Here is a 6,890-nt window from a genome sequence, read left to right as displayed (position 1 = left end):
TTTTAAAGTAGCCTGCTATTGCCCTCATTCTGAGCCCACAATATTCATACATTTGGGCAAATACTTAGTGTCAGGACTGGGGACTTAGGACTGCTCAGTAGAGGCTCAGGTACTTGCTCACTGATGGTACGGGAGGTTTGAAGTAGAGATAGTCATATATGTCCTCCTCGTAGATGGAATAAGCAGCAGGACAATATACATGGATGTTATCAGATAGCAAAGTCTACGAGCATCAGTTATGGTAGGCACTGGGCTGGACTACGACCAGAGTGGATACGGGCTTGGAGAATACACTGGTAATTGAATGACACCAGAGTTGGAGAATACACTGTTGTTGGAGTGGAACCAGAGTTGGAGAATACACTGGAGCTTGAGTCGTCAGAGTGACTAGCACAACTAGCATGGGAGCTAGGAACAAGCATGTGTCAGCGACGAAGTTCAGGCACTGAATGCTGTAAGGAGCGAGCCTTTATAACCTGATGCCGTCAGGTGGCCACCAATCTGGATACCCATTGGAGACTTAGCGGTTAGCTGACCAGGATCAACATGAGGCGCCTAGTGTCCAGGGCTGGTGAGAACGCAGAGGGAACCCCGAGCCCCTTGAGACCACTAGCACACTGAGGACCCTCCAGAGATACACCTAGCTGGACAGGAGCCGCCATGACTGCGCTCAGTGTCCAAAGCCGGTGGGAATGCCGCCGGAGCCCCGGGCCCCTGAGACCACTGCCATGCCGGGGACCTGCCAGCAGCACTCTCAGGGCCTGATTCAGAGTTCACGCAATCTGCACGCAATGTTGATGTAGTTCAGTGAATATTTGCAACTGCACATGCGTGAACAATTCGGAAACATCCCACGTTACAGAGTGTACGCACAAGGGTGCTGGTACGATCAGGTCAGACGGTATCATAAGTGTGGCGCAAAAGTGATGGGTGTTCCTGGGCGATAACTCTGAGCTGACTACTACAGCACGCCAAGATGGTCCGTTCAGTGGGCATATTATGGGAGTGTAGAGGGCTATTGAAATACATCTTTGCCTTTAAAACTGTTTGTTTCCTGCTATTATTGAAGGTCATACAAATGATAAAAATGTTCTAAATCCCCTTGGAGTGTGACATAATGGGGATCAGATCATACAAATTCAACATCGCTTTATTGCTAATGTACATGTTTGTATTTAAACCATAGAATATATCCACCCACATGAGGCAATTACCTGGAAATACTATGACCAATTCTTCAAACTCAGTGACAAGTGGAAATACGGGTTTGACTAATGCAATCCATAATGACCTGCTGCATAAAATCTACTCAACAAAATAATACAAAAATAAATGACAAGCTGAAAAAGTCACTACAATTATAACTGCAGCAAAAGTGATTTGTAAAGTGTCAGAGAGCCCCGATAGGCCGCCTCTGGGGGTAGGAAGGGAGCTGCGTTATGCAGCCCTAGTGATATTGGCAAATGGCTAGTGAGCGGTTTTCCCGTTAGATTATGAATTCATCAAAGGGGAAACTGTTCTTTCTAATAGAGCCATTAAACACCCTCCGGGAGATGACGTGGAATTGTTTGCACTTGTGTAACTTTCCAACCACTAAGCTAAGTGATCTGGAAATGATAGTGTTACAATGGAACTTCATGGACTGTGCATGGCAGCACCAAACAGCAGATTCTCAACGCAGCAATTTAGGGTGTAGACCTTGCTAAATAAAGATCTTTTTTGCTTTATCACTCAACTACGGTTAGCTACTCATGTATATTAACTAAGGAAAAGAGCGTGTGCAAAGTTATATGATAGCAGTCCATGTAAGAAGTGGGCTCCTGTCGTGGGGTGCAGTAGGTATCAAATCCCGATAGCGGCAGCCCGGCAAGGGTGAAGATCCCGATCGTCCCTAAGGTAAGTATTGCTAACCTAATTCTACCCCCTAACCCTAACTCTCCCTTAGGGGTGCCTAACCCTAACCTCCCCCCCCCAGTACCTAACCCTAATCCCCCCTCTAAGTGCCTAAACCTAACCCCCCCTTCCCCGCTGCCTAAACCTAAGTCCCCCGGGGGGGTGCCTAACCCTAACCTCCACGCGGGGGTGCCTAACCCTCCCTTCCTCTAGCCTAACCCTAAGCTCCTGGGGGGTTGCCTAACCCTAAGTCCCCCCGGGAGCCCTAAACCCCCCCCCTGCGGCTGTCCGTGCCCGGCTTACTTCGTTCGGTATGCCGGGCGTCGGTCTTCCGGCGTATGGTTAATGATAGGCGTCAAGTTTTCGCCGCCTGTCATTAGTACCACACCGGGATTAGAGAGTCTGGAAGCCGGCGGTCGGGATTTAGACCGTCGGCTTCCAGTCTACATCCCCTGTCATGCCAGCACTAATGCACTCTGCAGACCCAGAGCTGGTGCTAACGTAACAGGTATCCAACATTTATTTTACCTTCCACCTGAAAGTGGGGAAAATCAGATAGGGCCAATGTACCCGAGGCTCGTATATATACCAGTGCATGCACACACACATTCACATACTAATCTCTAAACCTCTCTGTGCTTCAGTTATGGCTTCAAGTGTTTTGGCAGATGTTACATTAGACGTTAATGCGCGGTAAAGATCCATAATTGAACAGATTTATAAAGTGGAATCTAAAATTTCCAAATCCAACTTTAATTGTCTTTTGGAATGTGAGACTGATGTAATATGTCATTTGATAGTGTTGTGTTGTGTCTCCTTAAGCTCGTAGGTGAGAGGCTGGTAAATCACACTAGTATAAATTAGCAATGATCACAAATCCAAATTGAGTGAGGTTAGTAACTCTGGATCTTTAATAAAATATTCTAAAATATTGACCAAAAAAGTTCTGTTTGCTTTACTAAACAATGGCATCTATCATACTGAACACAAACATTGAAACAAATTCAGAGTTAAAAAGAACAATTGTTGCAAATAATTCAACTCCTGGGTGGAGGAAAAATAATGCACATACAGTATATGGTAAAATCCAGTTGCTGTAACAGAAATCCGGATAATAAGTATGTTGGATAATGTTTCCCGGGATAATAGGTGACCCGTATTCTTTTATCCAGCATGAAGGGTTAAATAAGCTGTATGTATACCGGGTAATAAGTAAGTCTCATTTGTAGTTAGAAGTTCTTACCCGGTAAGCTCCTGTGACTCCAATCTTGTAATAGTCACGGAAAGAGAACCCGCTGTCTGCTCCACAACTAATCCCGGCCGGGTGAAGTGAATAGTGGTGCAGGCTGTGAATCACCCTGTCTAGAGCTGTATTGTGTCAACTGGCCATTTCCTCAGAGGCAGTTGATACAAGGCAGAGAAATGCGTTAGTACTCTCACCACGACCTGGTTACACTTGTTGGGATACTTGTATTTACCCCGGATCTCCCTGGTTTACGTCCGTGCTTCCAGCGGCTTTAATCACTGGTAGCCGCTGTCACATACAGCTCCAGACAGGGTGAATTCACAGACTGTTTGCGCAAGCGTATGCAACGCAGTGCGTGAACCGGCCACTGCGATCACAGTGACGATGCAGACCCATCGCAGAGTGATTGACAGGAAGTGCCGTGTGTGGGTGGTGACGGGGGGGGGGTTGGTCTGCAAAACGCAGGCGTGCCAGTGTGTTTGAACGCGTTGCATGGGCGTGCCTCATAGCATGTGATCAGGTTAGCAATATCTGAGTAAGGACAGAGCTGATGGTAATCGATTGTACCGATGTTTTCGCAGTCTTGCTAAACCTTCCAAGCTGAATCAGGCCAATAGAGTGCTATTTAAACAAGGTCTCTTGTATGTAAAAAGTTGAAAGAGTAACATGCACTGCACAATTAGAGTCTGACTTCTAGTGTAATAAAAAAAATGCTTTTTATTATCTCCTTATGTGCCCACTCCAAAAATCTGCCACTACTTTGACTGTCAGAGTGGTGGAGGACAGCGGGACTAAGTGGTGGAGGACCAAGGGACTGTCAGAGTGGTGGAGGACCAAGGGACTGTCAGAGTGGTGGAGGACCAGGGGACTGTCAGAGTGGTGGAGGACCATGGGACTGTCAGAGTGGTGGAGGACCATGGGACTGTCAGAGTGGTGGAGGACCATGGGACTGTCAGGGTGGTGGAGGACTAGGGGACTGTCAGGGTGGTGGAGGACCAGGGGACTGTCAGGGTGGTGGAGGACCACGGGACTGTCAGGGTGGTGGAGGACCATGGGACTGTCAGAGTGGTGGAGGACCATGGGACTGTCAGGGTGGTGGAGGACCACAGGACTGTCAGGGTGGTGGAGGACCACGGGACTGTCAGTGTGGTGGAGGACCACGGGACTGTCAGAGTGGTGGAGGACCACGGGACTGTCAGAGAGGTGGAGGATTTGTGGAAGCTATTAGAAATGTTTCTCTTTGAAATAAGTGGCTGCTACAACTGAATGTTTTTAAATTACTTTTTTTTATATATATTTCTGTGATTTGGTGCTTAATTAAATATTTAAAAATTTATGCTGACATATTTGTAATTTACTTAGTATCTAGACACACCCACTGCGCTGTTGTATTGTACATTACTTTTGTTTTTTTATTTTGTTTGCCGACATTTGTCAACAGCAGCGGGTTATTGTCTATACAGCTATTTTTTCATTATAATTGTGATTGGAATTCCTTCAAAGCGCCAGAATGTATATTCTATCATTTACATTCTGTAATGATTCTGATTTCTCATCATGGAGTCTATGGGCCTGATTCAGAGCCGGACGCTCTTTCACAGCGCTCACTCTGAATCAGGGCGGCTTTTTTTTTTAACAGGCCTCCTGGCCGCTCGCTAAGCTGTGGGTGACCACCCACAGCTTTTGTGAGCGGCCAGGTGATGGTCGCGACCATTGGGCTTGCGACGAGTCCCTTGTGGTAGGGTCCCGTCCATCGCAAGCCCCAGTGAGCTTCCAGCTCTAATAGAGCCGGAAGCTCACTACTGAGGCCGCCCCCAATAGGCAGGCGTTCCTTCGGGAACGCCTCCGTTTGTGTAGCCACCCCCCCTGCCCGCCTCCAAAATGGAGCGAGCGGTCAATCACAATCGACAGCCGCCCCGTTTTGGTGCGAGACCCGTAGCGACGGAGCGCCCGTCGCTGGCCGGGTCTCGCGTATGCGCAGTGGGGGACCATCGACCCGCTTGCGAGCGCTGTGTGCTCGCGAGCGGGTCTGAATCAGGCCTGATGTACTATAGCCTCGGAGAGAGATAAAGTGGAGAGAGATAAACTACCAACCAATCAGCTCCTAACTGTCATGCTTCAAACACAGACTGTAACATGGCAGTTAGGAGCTGATTGGTTGGTTGGTATTGTATCTCTCTCCACTTTGTCACTCTCCAAGGCTATAGTACATCTCCCCTTATATGTTATCAATTGCCTCATTATAAGTGACCCATGTGTTTGATCTGATATATTATAATATGTGATCTAAATAAATGTAGAGATATTAAGTTCCCATGACTATTTGGGATACAATGCTGAATCTTCTCTCATCATGTAATAATAACTGACTCATCCCTTATGATTGATCGATAATTTATGTGATTGATCTGATACAACATGTGCAAATGAGTTGATCTCAGAGATATCCCGTCACGCACGTCCCCTGGAGTTACACACCATCCATGCCATAGGTCACGTAGTCATACAAGTTCTTTCAAGTACAGGATAAACCTGTCAGTGAATTGAACCGTTCCTATAATTGTAATTGACTGTGGTGCAGTTTCTAATTATAATCTGTGTGCTCACATAGGGGGAGATGGATCAAGCCTTGGGGAGTGATAGAGTCCAGATAGTCGTTCAAAGCGTCCAATCAGCTTCTGTCATTTCAAAGACTGTGCCAGAGAGAAGCTGATTGGTTGATTGGGGGAACATCCACGTTATCACTCTCCAATGTTTGATACATCTCCCCATATTATTGTATATAATATTATCGTATATATTTTTGATATTTTTTTCATGATGGGTCATAGAGCACTAATAATAAACCCGCTACTTACCTTCGGGATTCCGGCAGTCGCAATGCCGGCGCCTGGACTCTGACAAGTGTTGGGATTCCAGTGCCGGCATTCTGAGTGCAGGAATCCCCATGGTCGCCATAGCGACCTCATCCCGATTTATAGAAGTATAATTTTATGATAAAGCTGTAAGAGACCATTGTTTCCAAAGGTGGTATTATCATGTCATGATGGCGCTGTCGACGGGTAGCACTAAATTGTGGAGGAGCCAGGTGAACTAGGACTTACCTAGCTAGATGCAGACTTGGGGAATTCATTCATCTTCATTAAAAAAAAAAAAAAAAAAAAGTGTTTTGTGAGATGAGATATTAAAATAAGGTTGAGGGGATGAGAAGGGGGTACATATGTAATAACAGCAATCCCAATGCCCCCTCAATCTATAGGCATAAATAACAGTGGATTCTAGGAGAAAAAAAATAAAATAAATGAATTTCATGAAGGGGTTTTCCTACAGTACTTGTAGCCAGAAAGTGACTTATTTACAGGGGAAGCTAAAAAATACTTAGGCCCTCATTCAGAGGCGGTCGCAAGAAGCGATCGCTCTCTCTGAATGAGGGCGGGTGCTTCTTTTTTTTTAGTGTGGCCTCCTGGTCAGTAGCTAAGCTGTGGGTTACCACCCACAGCTTAGCGACCGACCAGGGTGATCGTTGCGATGGTCTTGACCATCGGGGCTTGCGACGAGACCCTAAGGTTGGGTCTCAGCAACTGCAAGCCCCAGGGAGCTTCCTGGTCTGATCGAGCAGGAAGCTCCCCACTGACATCACTGCTGATGTCAGTGGGGCCACCCACAAAACGGCAAGCGTTCCGTCACTCCCCCGCCACGCCTACAAAACGGGCCGAGCTGTCACTCAACATCGACAGCCGGCCCTTTTGTA

Source organism: Taudactylus pleione, unplaced genomic scaffold, assembly GCF_031769625.1.
Source record: "Taudactylus pleione unplaced genomic scaffold, aTauple2 ptg000494l, whole genome shotgun sequence".
Lineage (NCBI taxonomy): Eukaryota > Metazoa > Chordata > Amphibia > Anura > Myobatrachidae > Taudactylus > Taudactylus pleione.
Note: the sequence above shows the minus strand (reverse complement) of the source record.